Source organism: Myxine glutinosa, chromosome 11 (genome assembly GCF_964187855.1).
Source record: "Myxine glutinosa chromosome 11, kmMyxGlut1.1, whole genome shotgun sequence".
NCBI classification, from domain to species: Eukaryota; Metazoa; Chordata; class Myxini; order Myxiniformes; family Myxinidae; genus Myxine; species Myxine glutinosa.
In genome coordinates, this window is record NC_136271.1 from 119,625,472 (window position 1) to 119,648,846 (window position 23,375).

Consider the following 23,375-nt stretch of genomic DNA (forward strand, 5'->3'; position numbering starts at 1 on the left):
GAAAATGTATACGTTGCATTTTAAAAGCTTTAAAACTACAGTAATTATTACATTAGAGGTAAGTTTGAACATCATTAACATCATAACAACGGTTATATTAGTTTTTTTGATGATGAGCAGGAAGCATAGCACATAAATATTGAACAACATGGGGCTGAGAATTGTACTTTGCGGGATACCACAGGCAATTTCCGAAGGGGTGTGAGACTGATTGCTCAGTAAGACTGCTTGATGCCCGTACAGAATGTGGGATGGGAATCTGCAGGATGAAATCAGTACTCTGGAGAGCAATGGTGGAGCTGATCAAAGAAGCTCCCTGCATTAGTAATTTAGAATTCATGCACAAAAGGTGGCGCGAAGGAAAAATATTCCGCAGGAAAGGTTCTGCAGTTCTTCGTTCTTATTCTGTTTTGTTTTCTTGCTTCTGATGTCTGTAATGCCCTGAGATTCAGTGCCTGCATCTGCTGTGCCAGAATTTCTATTAACGCAGTAGCTCTTGTACCGTCAGTGACAATGCGGTTATTAAGGTAACAACACGGCACAGCGAGCTTATTTAAACCCAAGCCACTTGTTCACCAGCACCTCGAATATTATTTGATACGATCATCTCTATCCAAGAATCACTCATTCCAAAACCAAAATTTTGAATTCCAAAGCGATTTGGAAATCAGGTGCATCATTTGACCAGAAAGAGAGCCTTTATCGGTGGACGGGGAACTCTGAGTAAGATTAGAGGTAGGCGGAACAAAGACAGGTTTTAGATTTAAGTGGATGCTGATTCAAACCTGTCCAGGAGGCAGATCATCCATTCACACATGTCCAGGAGAACAAGACAATGAATCATCCATATAATGGTTGCCACCAAGAGGCGCAGCGGAATATTAAAGCAACCTGGAGACATTGTTCCGACCCTAAGCTTCGCTCAGAATGTGGCAAATTATTATTTATTTTCAACTTGTTTGGCACCTTGACCCAAAACACGAGTCACAGTTTAGTAAAATATAAGTGAAATAAATGTGAGTTAATATCAATTGCCATTGTCAACTTCAATGGCCTCCTCCTGCATTGAAGTTCCTTGTAAGGGAAGCCATTTTTTTAAAACGTGATGCATGTGGCGGCCACTTCATATCAAACTCATGTACATGCTTGCAGTGGTTGATGATTTAAAAGAAGGATGGTGGAAGGCAAAGAGGATGGAAAGGTGAGTAGTAAGCACATAACATCGACACGGAGCTCATACGACACCACAAAATTAACATGCAACACCAGCGTGAAACTTGATCGCCATATAATGGAGACACACCACCCCATAGCACCATACATACTTGTTCACCTCATTCAACAAAGCCCACACCAATTGTGTGTCTACTCTCAGGAGAGCCAAAAAACAACATCTGTCCAATTTAAACATCTGGATCCCCTGCCTCACATCTTGCTCACCTTAACACCGTGGAAACCAAGGCCTTTAAAATTATTTGAATTGCCCGCGATGAAGATGACCTTATCACTCCACCATCCCAGACAGGTCGGTGGTCTCTATATTATACCACCTCCTTTCTGGTCTTACTCCATCCTCTCCCTCCCCCCAAGGTTTTTGCAGGGCTCAAACAGTCGATCATCAATCCCTTTCTTGTCAAACTACCTAAATCCAGGATCACTGCTCACCTCCACTCATTTGTTCCTCTTTTTTTCCCTACCTGTGGAACCAACGTCCATATCCAACAACTATCGGGGATGCCTATTTGTGGTGGTTGTACCACCCCAATCCAATGCAAGTCGGGGGACAAATCTTCCCCATTCTTCCCTGCTGCCCAGATCCAATAGGGGAACGCAATCACTGTCAAGGTGCCGATCGGTCCCCATGGTCCGGCCCTTTCAATCTTGTTTCTCTTTCTCTTTCTCTTTCTCTTTCTCTTTCTCTTTCTCTTTCTCTTTCTCTTTCTCTTTCTCTTTCTCTTTCTCTTTCTCTTTCTCTTTCTCTTTCTCTCTCTCTCTCTCTCTCTCTCTCTCTCTCTGTCGTGGCCAGGACTTTGTGAAGGCGACGGTACACCATCCTGGATGTGGGGAATCTATGTGTCGTCCCTGCAAGTTTGATCGGCTGTCTTCGCGTTGCGGGCTTGTCCGAGAGAACTGTCCGGGGCTAAACAACAACAACAACTTCCACATCCTCTTCAATCTCATTCCTCCCTCAATGTCTTCAAGACAGCTGATCACACCAATCTCAGATCGTCCCCAATTCAAAACCATGTTCTTTTCTACGCTCGTTAACCTCCCTCTCAACCCCAATCCCTCCTTCCAAATTTCCAATTTTTCCTCCTGAGAGTTTTCTTCTGTATCCATCTTGTCCTCCCCATGCATTCTCTCCTGCCCCCCATTCCTCTCCACACCCGCTGTTTGTCCGTCTCACTTTGTCTTGGCCTTCGGCTCTGCTGTTGACGTTCCCTCCTCACTCTGCTGTTCATTTTGTCCTGTACCATGCTGATTCGTTCAGTGTTATAGTACTAGCTCTTCCACGAGCCTCAACTATGTATACAAAGAAAACAAAATAGTGATTAGAATGGGCTCATTATTTTAAAGTTTACTGCTGGAGTAATTTTTAATGTACAAAAGGCAAAAGTTATAAATTAAGAGGTGCAAGAGGCAGTGTTAGTGTTACCTAGCAATCAATTGAAGTGTAAGCTCCATTGTCTTGAGTAATGCGGTTCGCCGTGAGCAGACCGAGGCTGCACCGGCCAACTTTTATTCGCAAATACTTTCGTTTACAGAAACTTTCAAACTGTTTTGTGATTTTTCCTGGAATATTGGCTTTGAGTTTTTCCTGGACATGCAAAATTTCAGCTTTCTGTCCTACCTAGAAGGTACTAAACATTTATATCAGTGATCGAGTCAGTGAGTCAGCGGTTAGAAAAGAGCCTTATATATTAGATATATGTACATGACGTCAGGTAAAATGGGTTAGGATTATCAATTATTCAGAAGAAATCAATTGGGATAATCCATTGTTGTTCTAGTATCCCCCAGGTTTACCTCTCTCCTTCACTTCTTTGTTCCTCTTTATTTTCTTCCATTTGTGTAAGTGCCTCTCAGAGATGATTCAATCGCGCTCTACCCTGCAGGGTTTTTCATAAGTGCTGCGACACCATTGAATATTATCCCCCAACCCTATTCACAATTTTTTCTTCCCCCATTAACCTAATCCTCTTTCTTGCAGGTTACTGTTTCCTCGCCTCATTTATTTCCTCTTTTCCTGTTAATTCATTCCATTTGTTGTGTCCAACTGTTGTCCCGTTTCCCCAGTGTCGGTCAGTGTTGCATTTTTGCCCTCTGTCATCTCACTCTTCCATGAGCTGAGATTTTTGAGCCATTCTTGCATAGAATGAGGAAAAATCTTTTGACTCCCCTTCATGTTCCCTGAATTGGTAGCCAAGCAGATATTAAACAAAACCGGACAAATTATTGTCATTGAGATTTAACCTTTTGATAAGCCCTGCACAGTGAATGCTATGATCTCTGCAGCTATTGTAAATTTGTCTCTTGTGCATTTTGACAAGCACATGAAAACTCATTGCACCTTCTTATCTGTCACACTCAAATGTCTGCTCTTAAACTCAAAATATTTATCCCATATTTTTTCTCTAATGATATATTTCAACAACTGTATCATTTTAAATCCTTTACTTTTCTAGTTCTTTTCTTCAAAAAATTTTCAGGCCTCACTGAGCATGTCCGTATCAACTAAAACATCCGTGACAGCACCGAGGAGGAATATGTTATGCAGGGTTTCACGAATGCAAGCTGAAATGCTTAATGTACCATTCAAATACCGCGCAAATGACTCAACTTATGCATCAGCACATGGCCTTTCAAATTTCATTCTTCCTTCCTTTCACGTGCATTTATACTCCGCACATACATTTCATGGGTTGTACAAAAACGTGGAACAATAGAGTAAAAAAAAAAAAAAAACACCTTTAGAGGCCATTTTTCCCTGCAAGCGGGGGTTGGCCTTTTTCGGGAACCGTGGTAGTTGTTGTTTTTTCGGTCCCCTTTTTGAAGCAATGTTTTACGGCCGGATGCCCTTCCTGACGCCAACCCTTTTTGCCGCCTTTAACGACAAACAGGGAATTACCAGTGAACTGGTACTCAATTAGCCGACCTCGGAAGGATGACAGGCATGACAGGCTGAGTCAACCCCCCTGGCGTTAATTCAGTGATCGACCGGGTTTCGAACCAAGGATCCTAGGTATCCTAAGCTGACACCCTAGCCGCTAGCCCAACACCAGGGTTAGAGTAAGGTGGAACAATAGAGTAAGGTGGAGCAAATTCCCCAACCCACTTTGTATTTCTATATATCCTCTGAAGTCCTTACGTTCAGTGTACTAAACATTTTTCATTTGAAATTGCCTGATGATCAGTCAGCCATAGAGCCCTCTGGTATCGATGTCCAGGACACCAAGGATAAAACCAGGACTGAAAGTTTAGGCAGGGGAGTGGGGAGAATCTTACCCCAGCGTACTCTTCATCAACATTGGCTTAAAACAAAAACTATGCATGAAATACAATTAGTAAGTAGGTAGGAAGAAGAAGAACCACCGTCAGAGGCCATTTTCCCCCACAGCGTGGGGGTTGGCCTTTTTCGGACACCATGGTCCCTTTTTTGAAGCAATCTTTTATGGCCGGATGTCCTTCCTGCCGCCAACCCTGTTAGTCGCCTCTTGCGACACACAGGGAATTACCAGTGAACTGGTACTCAATTTGCCGACCTCAGAAGGATGACAAGCTGAGTCAACTCCCCTGGTGTTAATTCAGCAATTGACCAGGATTTGGAACCCAGGATCCTAGGATCCCAAGCCGCTACCCTAACCGCTAAGCCAACACCAGGGTTAATTAGTAAGCAGGTAGGCAAAGTGAAAAATCACGTGAAGTTCAGATTCGAAATCACCAAAACAACAGACATGTCAGTCTGAAAGCTTTTAAAGCGGTTTTAATGAACTTGCAATTAATTCGAAATCAAATTATCTTTCATTAATGCAGCAGGTATACCCTCAGTGCCCCAGGTTTGCAAATGCGACCTGTACAGTACAACATATCAGTCATTTGTGGGACATCCAACAAACTTTCCTATTCTGTGCAATTTACAAACACTCGTTTCGGTTGGGAATGACTATTATAAAAGTAACACCAACTCGAGGGCATTTCCATTGTCTTACAGAAAATGTGAACCACAACCTTGTCATCAAATCTTGAGTATCAAAAGGCACTACAAACCACAGGTAAAGTAATAAATGGAGGTATTTCTGCTGTTTACTAAAGAACCCACGAGTGGTCGAATTTCAGGCAGACTCATAGTCAGAGCATCAGTTTAAATCACTGAGTTTGAAAATCACTACGTGAACTCAATAAGCGGTGCGAAAGAATTTAACAAAACGCATTACGAAGGTGACAGTGAGCGAAGAGCGCTGTATCGCACAATGTTCCTACCATCAGTCCGCAAGGGGACAACAGGTTCCAATCACTTGATTGCAGGCCAATGTGCGAGTCACTGAAACAAATTTGGAAATTATCTCATGTATGTACAACTGTATCATCTTTCCATTTATTTGGCAATTATCTCATACATGCATCGTCATTTTAAGTAAATCATATCTGTGGCTTGTTAGATGTCTTATCTGTATCTCGGAGCTGGCTGGGTCATTCGGAAATACATTTTAGGTCTATAAAGGAAATAAAAAGTATGCGAGGTTGACATAATTATTTGATCTTGAGCTCAGTTTTATGAGGCCATGACCTATTTATATATATTTTTCCTTTTTGTGCCATAACTCGACAAATCTTTTTCCGGTCGGAACGAAATTGCCCTCTCGAGTTAGCTTAGAGTAAGGTGCATTTACGCTTAATTTAGATCATACCGCTCCAGGTTAAAGATCAATCAAGGTCAAATGGCAGTCTGAAAAAAACCACGGTTTGTGTCATCACTCAATTTTGCCAATTCGGAATCTCAAAGACTGCTTTGGCCTTCCAAGATGTTCATGCGCTACATAATAGTGCACCTGTGCTGAAGCTGTGCAACTCATACTTGTTTTGTTTGCATGACCTACTTTTTTCGGATTGTGACTTAATTGCCAAAAACACCTTTTTGATCATAACTTTTTCATAAATAATTTTCCTCTGATTTTCATGATGGTGACTTATTTTGGATAAATTGTGGATGGGGACACATTTTCGTAATTTACTCTCTATCCCCAAATGTTGAAGGTCAAGGTTATATGGCAGTCTGAATAAATATGGCCATCATTAGATCACAAGCGCCATGGGAGGCTTAACCTTGGTGATCGCTTTGTGATTGCAGATATCTAGTTGCTGTTGTTTGCCCACCACCCAGCCCATCTAGGAATAAATAGCATCAGTATTTCTAAATAAGCTATAGACAGTACCAACTTTCAAAATCTTGAAATTGGTAATGTTTGTTGCTTTAATAGCTGGCTGATTATATATATATATATCAACTATGTATACAAAGAAAATAAAATAGTGATTAGAATGGGCTCGTTATTTTAAAGTTTACTGCTGGAGTAATTTTTAATGTACAAAAGGCAAAAGTTATAAATTAAGAGGTGCAAGAGGCAGTGTTAGTGTTACCTAGCAATCGATTGAAGTGTAAGCTCCATTGTCTTGAGTAATGCAGTTCAGTCCTGTATGTATGTATGTATATATATATATATAATTATATATATATATATATATATATATATATATATATATATATATATATATATATATATATATATATATATATATATATATATACACACCATACATTGCATTCAGAAAGTATTCAGACCCCTTCACTTTTTCATATTTTGTTAAGTTGCAGCCTTATGCTGAAATCGTTTAAATTCATTTTTTCCCTCATCAATCCACACTCAATACCCGATAATGACAAAGAGAAAACAGGATTTTAGAAAGTTTTGCAAATTTATTAAAAATAAAAACTGAAATATCACATTGACATAAGTATTCAGACCCTTTGCTATGACACTTGAAATTTAGCTCAGGTGCCTCCCATTTCTCTTGATCATCTTTGAGATGTTTCTACACCTTGATTGGAGTCCACATGTGTTAAATTCAATTGATTGGACATGATTTGGAAAGGCACACACCTGTCTATATAAGGTCTCACAGCTGACAATGCATATCAGAGCAAAAACCAAGCCATGAGGTCGAAGGAATTGCCTGCAGAGCTCAGAGACAGGATTGTGTCGAGGCACAGATCTGGGGAAGTCCACAAAAAAAAATTCTGCTGCATTGAAGATTCCCAAGAGCACAGTGGCCTCCATAATTATTAAATGGAAGAAGTTTGGAACAACCAGGACCCTTCCTGTAGCTGTCCGCCCAGCCAAACTGAGCAATTGGGGGGAGAAGGGCCTTGGTAATAGAGGTGACCAAGAACCCGATGGTCACTCTGGCTGAGTTCCAGAGATCCTGTGTGGACATGGGAGAAACTTCCAGAATGACAACCATCACTGCAACACTCCACCGATCTGGGCTTTATGGCAGAGTGGCCAGACGGAAGCCTCTCCTCCGTGAAAGACATATGAAAGCCCGCTTGGAGTTTGCAAAAAAGCACCTAAAGGACTCTCAGAAACAAGATTCTGTGGTCTGATGAAACCAAGATTGAACTGTTTGGCCTCAATTCTAAGCGCCATGTCTGGAGGAAAGCAGGCACCGCTCATCACCTGCCCAATACCATCCCAACGGTGAAGCATGGTGTTGGCAGCATCATGCTGTGGGGGTATTTTTCAGCAGCAGGGACTGGGGGGCTGGTCAGGGTTGAGGGAACAATGAACAGAGCACAGTACAGAGATATCCTTAATGAAAACCTGAAACAGAACACTCAGGACCTCAGACTGGGCCAAAGGTTCACCTTCCAACAGGACAATGACCCTAAGCACACAGCCAAGACAACACAGTAGTGGCTTAGGGACAACTCTGTGAAGGTCCTTGAGTGGCCCAGCCAGAGCCCTGAGTTGAACCCAATCGAACATCTCTGGAGAGACCTGAAAATTGCCGTTGACCGACGGTCCCCATCCAGCTGACAGAGCTTGAAAGGATCTGCAGAGAAGAATGGCAGAAAATCCCCAAATCCAGGTGTGCAAAGCTTGTCGTGTCATACCCAAGAAGACTCGAGGCTGTAATCGTTGCCAAAGGTGCTTCGACTAAGTACTGAGTTAGGGTCTGAATACTTATGTCAATGTGATATTTCAGTTTTTTATGTTTAGTAAATTTGCAAAACTTTCTAAAATCCTGTTTTCTCTTTGTCATTATGGGGTATTGAGTGGAGATTGATGAGGGAAAAAATGAATTTAAACGATTTCAGCATGAGGCTGCAACATAACAAAATGTGAAAAAAGTGAAGGGGTCTGAATACTTTCTGAATGCACTCTATGTATATATTGTTATGAATTTTGCGTAGGGGGATATATAGATTTAGGTAGATCTGCATAGGTAGGTGCTCTGATGTCTCGAAGAAGAAGAACCATCTCGATGTAAGTAAGTCAAAGACTCGTCTAGCCCGTTCGTCGGATTAAGTGTATATCTGTGATCATACAAAGATGATCGTGTGATAGGTAGAGTGGGGTTTATGCTAACTCCCCGGTTTGTCGAACCTGTGTCCCGTTTGGCAACGCATCATATACATTAGTTAGACCCAATGGCGCACCACACTAATTAAATCCCCTCTCCGCCACAATAACTGACCGGAAGAACAGACAGCAAGCGACCAAGCACTTGGGCTGACAACACCGGCATGGCGACAGACATTGAACAGGCAGGAAATAGCCATACCCAGGACTCGTGATTGACAGGGGGGAGGGGCAAGTTATAAGCAGGTCGCTGATTGGCAGAGTAGGGAAGGTGAAAGACGTGCCACACTGATTGGCCACCGACCAATGACGTACCACCAAAGGCGTGAAGCGCTCGGTCAGGCCGAGAGGAGGGCGCGAAAGACCAGTAAGAAGCGACGCACTGGTTGGAGGGAAGGGAGCTGACGTCAGGAGACTGCCAGTAAAATGACTCGCTGGCCGACATTTCACGCTTCTCATCTTTGGATTCATTCCTGCCCAGACCTCTCTTCCCTTCTTGCCTTCTCTTCCCGTTTGGACCTTGGCTTGTTGGGTGATGACGGATGATGGAGCGTCAACGATCCTTCTTACCTGCGTTCGCGTACGGGACCGAGCGTGCAAACAAGGCTTGCCGCGCAGCAGCGTACATTGGCCTAGTGGAGCACGAACAAGGACGCATCGAGGCCTGGTGAACAGGGGCGCGGGGAGGCCTGCTTCGCGCCAACACCGGAGCCTGACGGAGCCTGAACAGCCTAACGATTCCTGACGGACGCTGCATCTAGACAGAGATAAGCCACACCACACAGAACACAACGGTTGCTTTTTATTAATTATTCCTGTGTCCGTTGTAGAAGTCTGGTGTGGGGACGTCCAAATATAGGGGTTTAGTTTTTACTGGTGTGTTTCTTTGTTCTCGGGGTCTGGCAATAAAGCCGCGTTTATTTTTGTACATCAACTCCGTTTTTGGTTTGATTTATTAATTTGCAGGGTGAAGACGCCTGCGTGCGGCAGCCGTAAAGGTGAGTCGGTATTTTTCATTCCGTCTCGCGTATCATTTGCCGTCAATTGGATGACGCCTTCATTAAGCTCGATTGCCATCCGTGGCATACTCTCGAAGTTTTACAACACCTCAGTTTTTCCAGTTTTTATTGAAATTTACGCAGTTTAATGTCTCAATGTACTCTAAAATTAAGCATAGAACAAATAAGCAATTGGAGATTTAAAAAAAAGAAATCATAGAATCATTTTGTTTAACAAAATTTAATTAAAATTTTTGACCCGGCAAAGTAGCCACCTTTTGTAGATATAACCGCCGAACACACTCGTGGCATTCTTTCTGCAATGGAAATCAAATGTTGTTCGGGAAGTTCTTCCCAACACTGTTGCAGTAGTTCCCACAAATGTGTTGCACTTGTAGGTTGCTTTGCTTTCACCCCCCTGTCCAGTTCATCCCAAACCAACTCGATGGGGTTTAAGTCTGGAGACTGTGCTGGCCATTCCATGATTTGAAGCCTACCGTCTTGTTCTTTTCCTCGAAGGTAGTTTTGACATAGCCTGGAGGTGTGTTTAGGGTCATTATCTTGCTGCAGGATGAATCCCTGACCAACTGGGCGTATACCAGAGGGTATTGCATGGCGCTGCAAAATGCTGTAGTAGCCCTTTTGGTTCAGGGTGCCAGTCACTCTGTGCAAGTTGCCGACTCTGGATCCAGCAAAAGAGCCCCAGACCATCACGTTTCCTCCTCGATGTTTGACAGTTGGTGTCACACACTGAGGAACCATCCTTTCGCCTACTCGACGGCATACAAAAACCTTGCGTGATGAACCAAAGATTTCAAATTTAGATTCATCGGTCCAGAAGACCTTCTTCCAGTCTTCAGTAGTCCACTGGTGGTGCTTCATGGCCCAGGCAAGCTTCTTTTTCTTATTTTGCCATCTTAGCAATGGCTTTCTTACTGCCACTTGACCTTTCAAACCTGCAGCTCAAAGTCTTCTCTTCACAGTTGAAACTGAGACTTGCTTACTTCGACCAGTGTTAAGCTGTGCTTGAAGCTGTTGTCCTGTGAGCCGCCTATCACGCAAGCTGTTGACTCTCAGAAACTTGTCTTCTGATTCTGTTGTGGCTTTGGGTCTGCCAGACCTCTTCCTGTCAGAGTTTCCTCCAGTTTCCAATATACTACTTCCTGCAGTGCAATATTCTCCAAATAATGCTTCAGAGGTTGTAATAACAGTCTGTTCCAATACTGCTTTTATACAGACAGGGGGTTTGTAATCACAATCAGCAGAGGTTGGCACACCTGTAGGAATTGTTTGCATCAACTTCCAAGGTTTCATTTACTTACATTGCTGCAGAACAGCTGTAAGTTGTTAACCCATTACTTGTTCCCTGAAGAAGGCCTTTTTTTTTTTACAATACAACTGTGCAATTTACATTATTTTCCTGTTTTTGCAAACCTAAACTTTTTTTTAACCTCGAGCAGTTTACTGTTTACCTTTGTACCATTTTAGGTTATTCACTGGACATTAAACTACGTAAATTTCAATAAAAATTGGAAAAATTGAGGTGTTCTAAAACTCTTGACCGGTTGTGTATATTTACTGTATATATCACCACAACATGATTGAGGTATACTAACTACCATGAGAAGCAAGGAGAATCTAACATTCGATGTTAACCCTTCATCAGAGCATTTTTCTTGCTCCAGCAAACACCTTGCTGCCTCACCTTGGATGTGAAATACAAGTATGACGGTATCCAGTTGGACCGATATCCATACCTAGGCTGTGCAATATGGTAACTTTGGCAGTATGGTAACTTATCATGAATGGAACATCTATTCACGTTGAACATCACCATTGGCATCACAACAACAGCAACCCCCTCATCCTATCTATGGATTGCACAGCACAGATTGGTTCGATTGCAGAGTCCCCATAGGGTCTTTTCTCGTAAATGGTTGGCTGAATTTAGCATCTGGCAGCTCTCGGCCGCTTCTCGGACATAAAACCTATACAAGTCATAAAACACTTTAAATATGATATAAAATTGTTGCATTATTCCCTCTTTGTAGGCAATATGTCCATGGGCAGGGTGATACAGCATTATGGCATGGTACAGTATTTACATTAAATGGAGAGACACAATGCCCTGTCAAAACAGATCTGTCGATGTCAAGAAACAATGAATGTGTAGGTTTGATTCAAAGGCTGAAGCTATTGCAGTGTTTCTAAGTTCATGGAAGGTTGTTATTTTTACCATTTAGGTGTGAAACAATGCTTCCCTGCATACCGCCTTTGCTTAGTGTTAATTTATGCCCAGAGGGACATAACTCATTAACACAGATGCTATTAATTTGTCTTTCTCCACAATTTTTTTTTTAGTTGGAAGCAATGAAAAATTGCGTGTTCATGTCAGAAAAGGAGCATCAACAATTTTTGTAACTATTTCCACATCATTTTCTGGAGGATGAGTAACGAGTGGAAGATCATAAGATAACAATAGGCATATCCCACTAAATGAACATCAAATATCCATCACATTAATAAACCAAACTTAACTGATCACTGCTTACAAAAATACCATAAGCTATATGGTTTCCACCTTCTTGAAGGGTTGGCCAGAAAATGACTTTAGCCAGTCTTTCACGAACCGGCTGTATATGTACGTTGTACATATGTGATAGTGATGTACCATACTCTGCTACAGGGCGTTGGTGCTGCAGAAGGAAGCAGTTTCTCGGCAAGGGTTATACTGGGCAGTTTGCCATTTCCTTCCCAGCAGCATAGTTGGGGCAGCAACTTGGAATTTGGCCATCGGGCTGGCTATAGCTTGCCTACTCTTCGTGAAGGACACCGTGGGAGACGTAATGTCCAGCAACTAATGCTGGTAGACGGGACGCGCAGTTTGATGTCCATCCGAGGGACGACAAACACATTGAATTATGAATCACACTTACGAATCATTTAATGATGAATCTACTCCCCCTTTCAATCATTGAATGATGAAATCACCTCTCCCCTTCCTTACTCCCCTCCCCACTTCCTCCCTCTTCTCACCCCTCTCTCTCCTCTGACCTCCCATTCCCCCCCCCCATACCATCCCCCGCAACCCTATTCCCTCCCCTCTCCCCCCCCCCTCCTCCGATTATTTCCCCTCCTCCTCCCTCTTCCCGCCCCTCTCTCTCCTCTCACATCCCATTCCCCCCCTACCAACCCCCGCCCCCTATTCCCTCCCCTCTCACCTCCCCTCCTCTGATTCTTTCCCCTCCTCCTCCCTCCCCCTCTCTCTCCTCTCACGTCCCATTCCCACCTACCAACCCCTGCCCCCTATTCCCTCCCCTCTCGCGTCCCAACCCCCCCCCACCCCACCAGCTCCCGTCCCCTATTCCCTCCCCTCTCACCTCCCCTCCTCCAATTCTCTCCCCTCCTCCTCGCTCTTCCCGCCCCTCTCTCTCCTCTCACATCCCATCCCCCCCCCTACCAACCCCCGCCCCCAATTCCCTCCCCTCACACCTCCCCTCCTCTGATTCTTTCCCCTCCTCCTCCCTCTTCCCGCCCCCTCTCTCTCCTCTCACATCCCATTCCCCCCCTACCAACCCCAGAGATCTGTAATCTGGTGGTGAAAGAAGGCCGCATTCCAGTGGATTGGGAACTGAGTACCCTCGTCCCTCTATACAAGGGGAAAGGTGACCCTCTGGAGTGTGGCTCGTACCGAGCGATAACGTTATTGGAGCATGGAATGAAGGTATTGGAAAGGGTGTTGGAGAGGAGGATAAGGAAGAAAGTGAAGATCGACGAAATGCAGTTTGGATTTATGCCAGGAAGAAGGAGGACAGACGCACTTTTTATTGTGAGGCAGTTGCAGGAGAAAGTACAAGGAGAAGAGGAAGAAGTTGTTTCTTGGGTTTGTTGATCTGGAGAAAGCATTCGATAGGGTTCCACGCAAAGTATTGACATGGGCATTGAGGAAGTTAGGAGTGGAGGAATGGTTGATCAGAGTAGTGATGGCAATGTACAAAAGAGCGCGCACAGCTGTAAGGACGAAGGACGGGAACAGTGGTGAGTTTGAGGTGAAGGTGGGAGTGCATCAGGGTTCGGTATGCAGTCCATTACTATTTGTAGCTGTGATGGAGGTGCTGGCTCAGAACGTAAAGGAGGGTTTACCGTGGGAGTTGTTGTATGCAGATGATCTGGTGTTGATTGCGGAAAGTATGGATGGACAGAAGGAAAAGATGAACAAGTGGAAGGAATGTATGGAGACAAAAGGTCTGAAGGTGAATATCGGAAAGACGAAGGTGATGGCAAGTGGTAAAGCATGTGGTGAGGTGGAAAGAACTGGGAAGTGCCCCTGTGCTGTGTGCAGGAAGTGTGTTGGAGTGAACTCCATTCAATGTACAATGTGCGCTGAGTGGGTTCATCAAAAATGTAGTGGTCTGAGAGGGTCATTAACCAGTGTGGCAGCTACATTCAAATGTAAGGTGTGCACAGAGGGAGCTGCAGATGGAGGAAATGTTGAGTTGGATCTTGGAGACGGCGTGATGCTGGAAGGTGTGAAAACATTTTGCTACCACGGAGACATGCTGAATGGAGAAGGTGGATCAGACTCGGCAACGGTTGCTAGAGAGGGAGAGTGAGATGTGCATGGAAGTGGTTTCAGGCACTGAGTGGCATGCTGATGAGGAGGGGAGTATTGTTGAAGCTGAAGGGAAAGGTGTATGCTGCATGTGTGAGAAGTGTTATGATTTTTGGGAGCGAGACATGGGTAATGAACGTAGAGCAGCAACGAAGGTTGGAAAGGGTGGAAATGCGAATGGTTCGGTGGATGTGCGGAGTATCATTGAGAGAGAGGAAGACAAATGATGAATTGCGAAAGATGATGGGAATAGAGCCTGTGATTGATGCTGTGAAGAGGAACAGGTTGAGATGGTTTGGTCATGTGTTGAGGAAGGATGAAAGTGACTGGTTGAGAAGAGTGATGGAAATGAATGTAGAAGGAAGTAGAGGACGGGGAAGACCGAGAAAGACTTGGCTAAAGATGGTGGAAGAAGAAATGCGGGCACGGGGGTTAACAAGGAGAGATGCAGAAAATAGGGCAAGATGGAGAAGATTGTCATGGGGACCGCAAGGCTAACCCCCGCTCTAGCAGGGAAAATGGCCTTAAAATGCATGTTGTTTTTGTACACTCGGTGTGTGCAATCAAATTGAGAATTCTAACTTTTCCCTAATCAAATTGGGAACACGTTTAAATTAAAGCCTCCACCCCCAGGCCATCTTGTGGAATGTTAATTACTGTGTCACCAGGTTTGAGTCTGGTTGAGTGATTGATACATACTATATATACAGTCTCAAAAAGATGTTTACAGATTTTGAAGGTTGTCTCAAAAAGACACACACACACACACACACACACACACACACACACACACACACACACACACACACACACACACACACACACATTTATTTCTCCAGTACCCCATAACTGGAATGTGATTATGAACAACTGTGACACACCAGCACTTGCTTCAAGGGTCCTGAAGAGCAGGGGGTGCCTGTTGACGTTCCCATTGTCAGTTAATAAGAACTATAAATTGTCGCCTGGATTATAGGTATTGTCGCGTCAGAGGGTACGCCAACGCGGGGCGCTCTGAGCTGGAGATCCAAAGACCTCTACGAATGCCGAAACTATGTTTTGAAGTTGCTGTCCTGCATTACTTTACCGTTTACAAAACCCCAAGGATCGGCCAATACATGAACCAAATTTGGTGGATGATCATGCGCGGAAGGCTGGAAGATGGGAAAACATTTCTTATAATTAAACTTTTATTTACAAAATGGCACTGCCATGGGGATGAACAAGACAACACCCAGACAGATCTGGCACACAAAGACAGACAGATAGGGAATGTGAGACTTAAGGCAGGCATGAGCTCGTCTTGGGCGGGTGTTGTGCAAGTTGGCATGGCACACTACTGGCACAGAGAGAAGTGTGGCTCGTGGCAGAAGAATGGCATTAAGGAGGCCAGAAGATGAGGGGATGTTGATTGGAAGAGATGTTGCCACCATGCTCCAAAAACTATGCTTTTGTGGGGAGCGACAAAAACAGAGAGAAAAACAGCAATGTTGTCTCTCCAAAGTCCAACTGCTGTGCTTATCCACAGACATGGCCTTTTCCTCCCCTGGGACTACCTTCGTGGGCGACGGGTCTCGTTATTAGCTGCCTGCGGTGCCATCTTCCAGATTGTCCCACCCTTTGGGAAGGCCCCTCGTAGAATTGATCCACCCTCATCCAGGGCTCCACAGCTTACTGTATCACCCTGGCCCATTTTCTTCCGGCCAAACAGTTCACGATGGTTCCACTTCAAATGCACGTAGTGCTTTCCTTGCAAAGCAAAGAAAGGTAATTTTGCCATTTGTGCTCTAGTCCTCCCCTGGCGTCCTCTATACAGGAGGTTTTACACCATACAATCTTACTCTATTTTGCTCTATTGTTTAAAATCAATGTCCCATCAGTGCACATATTACAATGGACTTACCTCTGATAGACATATTGTGTGGCATGGTCAGCAGTTACTGAAACTAATATACAAATGAGCCTCGGAGTCCATCGGACCTCTTGGGAATGGTGGAAAGCACCTGACCTTATCATATTGGTTTTGCAATTTACAAATCTTATCCTTATAATTATACTCTGAAAAAACATTCTTTATATGGCATTTTCTCTGTAATGTATCAATACACTCAATTTTGTGAATGTACAATTCCCTTCTGCACTGCAATGACCACAACTTGATGTAATTTGCAAAAAAAAACAATGGAGTCAAAGGAAATTAAAATAAACCTGTGCAATGGTAAAGAAAAATGAGAAAGAGTGAATTCCCCAATGCATCATATCTTACATATAGATATACCCCACCATTACATTGTCTACAATGAAGAAGAAAACACAACTAGAAAGAGCAATCAGTGATTGCAGACCCTCATCATGACGTGTTTTCAGTGGTTTTAAAAGCTTTTGTGTTAAAACAAATATGGCGGCCGAACCACGTGACAGATGACGTCATCATTATATTTTTTTCCTCCGCCAATTTATCCCAAGATAATACTCAAGAAATTTAATCTTGATCGGATGAAGTTTTGTACTTGTCGAATTATGACGTCATAATGGAGGCACCTATGACATCATCTTTAACATATGTTATTCCACATGGAGAGTTATTTACAATGAGCCGTGTCTCAATTGTTTCTATGCAGCACTTTCGGGGATATAGAGGTGCAAGGTTTTTCGGTTTTTCCAAGATGGCGCACATACCACGTGACCTATGACGTCATAATTATCATTTTAAAAATCTACAGGTGGAGTTGCACCTATGGTGAAAATTTCCTTGGCAATCGGACCAATGGTTACAGAGAAAATCATATTTATTCTGTGCGGACAAACAAACAGACAGACAGACAGACAGACAAACAAAAGGACTCAGATGTAATACCCTCTCCTCAGGCAAGGGTAAATAGAGCGTCACATGGTGGAGAGCATACCTCTGCCAGGCTGAACAGTTTACGGTTTGTATCCCACTGATAGGTCAGATCTAGATCAGACATGAACCAAAATGTAATCAGCTTGTTCTCGTCACTTACCCAACTCATCCACCAAGTTTTGTCATAAGTCATCGACAACTTTTTGAAACATCATGTTATATATCGTTTTTAGTGCGATCTCTCAATGTTGAATAATCCCTTAAAAGATTAAATAATTCTCAGATCCGGATACTTATTCAAATCTTCACCAAAATTGAATCAACCCTTTGTTGTCACATACCCAACCTGTCTCCCACGTTACGTCCGAATATGTCCATAACCTTTTGAGATACAATATCATGCTATATATCGTTTTTTACCTGATCTTTCAATGGTGAAGAATCACTCAAAAAATTCTCGGTTCCAAATCCGGATCCGGATCTTCACCAAAATCGAATCATTTCGTCCGTATCACATACCCAACCTCTCCACCACATTTCATCTGAATCCGTCCACAACCTTTTAAGATATTTTGTTCACAAAGAGACAGACGGACAAACAAACAGACAGGGGTGAAAAGATAACCTCGGTCCACCCTCGGTGGCGGAGGTAACTAGAGAGTTCATTGAAGACGATACCCAGCATAGTGTTACTTAAATGTTTAATAAAATAATGATTTTAACGAATGCTAAAAAAAACAACTAAAGTTCTGTGCTATTCAAGTAGTCCAGAAGCAGTCACGAAGACAACCCTTGTACACCACCCCATTGAATCTTTATTTAAATTAAAGTCCCACAAAACTGGAGGTTTTTGGAAGTATTAGGACAGGAGATTTGTGTTCCACAGTGTTAAAATATATAATGATATTTTAAATAAAATGAAGATTGTAAAAGTCGTATAAATAAATGAATTTCAGTTTTACCGCCATTTCCTGCAGTCTATTACATCACCTTATCTAACACATTGCATTAGCTATTTGTGCAATCTCCTGATTTAAATCCCATGGAGCATGTGTTTCTCTTGTTGAAGTGGAGACTAAAGTCAGAAACCCCCCAAAACAAACAACAACTTAAAATGGCTGCAGTAAAGACTTGGAAAGGATCTCAAAGGAAGATACCAAGAGTTTGGTGACGTCAAAAGGTCACGGGTTCAATGGTGCAGTTATTGCATGCAAGGGATCATGCAAAAAATAGCAACTGTTATTGTACACCGCTCCTTTCCTCCGCCATCTCCACGCGCTGCATGACGTCATTGCTGGGCACCGAAGGGGGCCCGGCAATGACGCGCGCTGAAAGGGAGAACTCAGTTTTCACTCTGGTTGTTTTCTTGTTTGTTTGTTTTCTTGTTTACTTGTCCGGGCAATATCTCAGCCATCCTTTGAGCTCAGAAGCTGAACTTTCAGCACAATAGTGAGCATGTGCTTTGGCAAAACAGTATTTTTTGTTTTGTGATTAATTAATTCATTGATTTATTTACTTAATTATTATTGATTAAATAAGTACTTATTTATATATTTTCTCTTCTGGGCATTATCTCAGGCACCTTTTGAGCTAGGAAGCTGATATTTTGACATGTAAATGACCAATTGATGTGGCTATCGAGGATATTTTTTAATTTATTGATTAATCGATTAATTGATTAATTATTTATTCCCCCACTTTTTCTCTGTTTCTATGAAAAAGGGCACACTCAGCCAGGATAAATCAGAGACTGTATTGTTCCGATCGGTATCAATTAATTATTTAATTTTTTCGATTAATGACTTATTTAATGATTTTTCTAAAAGTTACAGCTTCAGATGAAGCACTGGTGGTTTAGGTATTGATTAAGAAAATATTTTATGAATATAATTTGTTGATTTTAATTATGCTAATAATCAATCAATTATTTTACAGCTTTTTTTTTTCTATACAGAATCGAGGCTCATGTAAGAGCTAACACATTGAACATGAAAACATGCACAGACACGTAAAACATACAATGAAGGGAGTGGGAGACAAGAAGCGGAGAGAGAGGGAAGCACACAAGCACAACAACAGTAGAGAACAGGGACGTCGGTAGATCTGTGGAAGAGGAAAGGCTGGGGAGGAGGGAGGGAGAAAGAGGGAGACCTCTCCCTCCCAATACAGTCTCTCTGCGCTAGAGGATGTTATTTATTTATTTGGCATGGGGGCGGTGTACTTTGAATGTATCTGTACTTGTACTCATTTAATTTACTTTAAGTGAATCTGTTCCAATACTTATGAGTTATGCTTACCTAAAATGGGGGAACTAAACATAAAAAGTGTTATTGTTCTGCAATGGTAAAACATGTATGCATAGAAATACAGAACAAATAAATAAAAGCTGACCTTCAGTATTCTTGCCTCATATTTCATCTTTTGATATCAAATCCAAATTTATTGAGGGTCTAGCAATAACAATAAATTTGATGTCACTGTTCCAATACTTATGGAGGGCACTGTAGATACAGAGGATTTTCCATAGGGTCAGAGAGATCATTAATGAAGGTTAGGAATAGGACTGGGCCCAAAGCAATGCCTTGGGGCACTCCAACCTTGACAGGGAGAGGATATGAAAGGATTCGGTTGAGCACCACACGTTGGCTACGAGAGCAGAGGAAGTCAGTGAGTCATGTGTGGAGTTGCCCATGGATGCCAAAAGCACGAGATATGTCCAGAGAGACGGCCCTGAACTCATGTCTGACATTGAGGCCTCCATCCAATGTTGCGAGAGTTGAAGCAGTATGTCCAAGGTGGAGTGACCTGGTCTGAAACCAAACTGGTGATCTGAGATGAGGTTGTTGGAGAAAAGGAAAGATTTCATTTGAACTGCAATGATGGATTCCATGATGTTTCTGACAATTGGAAGTAAGCTGATAGGTCGGTAGTTGAGGGGATCAGTTTTAGCACCTATTCATGTAGTGCAGTGATGTTGGCAGATTTACAAACAGATTCAAGATGACTAGCACAAATTATAGAGTGAAAATGGCAGAGAGAGGATGTGCGAGAGCAGCAGAGCAGCTTTTTAGGACACATGAGCTGATGTTGCCTGGTCCATTTGCAGAGTCAGAGTTGAGAGTTGAAAGAACCTTCTCCACCTTCTCAGTTGGAAAAGACAAAGTCCAGGAGCAGTTGTGTATGACAGGGAAGGATGGCTCGTGAGGAGTTGGAGACACAATATTTGGAAGAAAACACAGAATTGAGGAATTCAGTCTTTTTTACGAGTGGAGTCGGATGTGGTGCCATTTGACGAGAGGGTAGGGATGGAAGGGAAGCATACAGCAGAGAAAGACTTGACAAGTCAATAGCAGATATTCCAGGAGGGAGGTAAGTTTGAAAGTAAATTTGTCTTCCTATTTATGTTCCGATTTGTGTTCAAAACATAACGTTCAATTTAAATAAGTTGTTCCTTGATCATAAACTCTCAAGATCATAAACTTTGTCCATGTGTTTTATACCTTTCCCACGCCCCCCCACCCCCTCCCCACCCACCGCCTTCCCATGCCTCCTCCCCCCCAAGCCCTCTCTCTCCCACAGATCTCCCGATGTCCCTGTTCTCTGCTGTTGTACTTGTGTGCTTCCCTCTCTCTCCGCATCTTATCTCCCGCTCCCTTTATTGTATGTTTTGTGTGTCGGTTTTTTTTTTGTGATTAATATTAGCTCTTACACGAGCCTCGATCTTATATACAAAAAAAAAAAAAAAAAAAAAAGACAGACGGACAGATGGATGGTTGGACCTTACTTTGCGTTTCACGTGTGCGGAGTAATTATTCTAAGCATTATTAATACATACATGAAGTGAATTTTAACAATAGGCATGAACTCAAAAACCAACAAGGGCAACCTTTCTTCCTAAATATTTTTCATTTTTTCTGCATTTAGTTATTCAATCCTGCATGGTGCAGAACAATGGCTGCAAACAGGATAGATCCTCAATGTAAGTGTTAATCTTCTTCAATATCGATCCTCAATCGATACTTAGATCCTCAATGCTTAGAGGATAGATCAATCGATACTTAGAGGATAGATCCTCAATGTAAGTGTTAATCTTCTTCAATATCGTCATAGCAATGTTAAAGGCCAAATGCTGAATTAAAAATAGAAATAAACTGCTTAACTGCTCTCAAGAATGAAATTTGAAAAGAGAAAATGTAATGATTATTATGAATCATGACGATGTTTTGCTTATGATGTCAGTGAGGAAGGGGACACTCAGAGACAGGAGGTTATGTAGACCCAAAGAGAGAGCATGTCCGTCCTCTGGTGGGCACATCTCGACACTGCGTGTAGCTGAAATAGCTTGAAATCACAAGCTCCGACGCCACAGTACCACTCGGATCACCTACTACCTTTGTTACGTCATTAGCGTTTGTTTACTTCGGATGCATGCAACAGGTTGGAGCACAGTTGCTGCTAAGAAAATACAGGTATATAAAAACAATGATAATGGTGAAAGACAGAACAATTAACCAACATGACAGCACCGATGATATCAGAAACGAACACAATAAACATAAATGAAATTGCAGAGCACTGGGATTTCATGAACCAATGAAAAATGCGAGGAATGTGTGGGGTTGAAAGTGCGGTAAATCCATCATGGAGCAGAAAAATGTGGCTGCTGTGCGGAGGCACATAAATCAAGGTGCAACCTATTGGCAAGACGGAGCGACAGTCTCCATGGCAATCCCCGAGAGGGTACATTATCACACCTTCGCAGCCCAGAAAATATGGCTCCGCTTGAAAGGTTGTGAGAGAGCCATGAGATTGCGTGTGAAACGTGATGGCTGCGCCTCGGTTCACCATTCGCATCCATTGCCTTTCGAGACTCCAAAAGACTATAAAATAATGAACAGGGTGAGGCAAAGCTAAGACGTTGCGATAAAGGAGGAGAAATTGGCTGCCTCACTCCGGCGTTCTTCCTGGCGGATGAGCACACAGCTTAAGCGTGGATTACGCGGCTCCAGACTGAGGATTTTGCGGAGAGGATAAAAGGTGCACTGTTTGCTTGCCAATCATGCCAGGAAAATCAGGTCTACAAAGAACTTATGGCTGCAGATCAAGAGTATAAATAACTGTATTAAAGTTGGGATGGCATTGTGTGCCTTTGCGCATTTGTCGATGGAAATGCATTTTGGAAGGCAATGCTTGCTCTGTGTCCGCAAGCTTTTAACTCGACAGAAAACGTTGTTTCTCTGAAAGGCAGCACATCTGACAGTCTTTGCAAAACAAAGGTTTCATGCAAGGATCCACCCAGTGAGTCTTCACACAGAAATGATGGCAGAACCTCAGAGAGGAAAGCGGATAAACAATTGGATGCCGTTCTCATATTTCAAGGCCCTCATTGCATTGCCAGCACAGGATGCCGTTTTGTAAAGGATGTCACTCTTCATTGGAGATGATGATCCTGCCACCTTGTGTGTATTCCTTTACGGATGTAAAATTTGCTAATGGGATATTTTCACTAAAAGTAGGCAGCAGGACCCGAACCACGTATTTAATTGTTTGTCAAATGGGACACCACTTCCAACATGTTCCTGAACACATTTAAACAAGTCTGTGTAATTATTGACAAAAAATCACGTCCGTGGCACTAGGGCAAAATGGCAAGCTGGTTTGCACGACATAATGGCAGTATTAATGCTTCATGAATAGTCAGACGTTCTTTTAATGGGGTACACTCAGCCAGGATAACCACAGTTCACACTCTGAATTGCAGAATCAATGAGCAGAAACACAGGGTCAACTTCTGGCATGTCCTCCATGTGTCACCATGATGTGTCATCCATATTTATCATATGAGGGCATTCCTCAACTAAAATCAGCGAGTGTATTATTTATTTAGGGTTTACTCGATGGATAATGGGTTAACAAGTGTGTCAAACTTTTTGGTCTTTATCGTTGTCTCAGTGGGTATACTAACCCAGACGAGACAGCAAAGAGGTAATTATGCTACTGCTGCACCATCCTGCACACTCAGCAACTTTCTGTTGAAATATTCCAATTTAATGAAGATTTTAGACTGCAACAAAGCCTTCAACCCAGCCATAAACAATCGTTAACTTGTCAAATAAGTCTAAAAATATTTTGACACTTGCTTTTCCTTCATACTTGTGCTATTGGTATGTGGGCAGTGTTGCATTTTAAATTGGAAGCAATTTAATCCCAATCCCAAGATGCTCTGCGGGTATTTCGGAGGCAATGATATGAATAAAGACTGGCCCTATGAATAAAGC

At 42.7% G+C, this 23,375-nt stretch overlaps 1 protein-coding gene across 1 annotated transcript in view; it reads right to left on the reverse strand.

Annotated features, from left to right (window-relative positions):
* The window catches only part of LOC137436928 (neurexin-1), a 1,559,617-nt gene that overhangs the window by 476,542 nt on the left and 1,059,700 nt on the right, over positions 1–23,375 (reverse strand). The window lies entirely within an intron of this gene.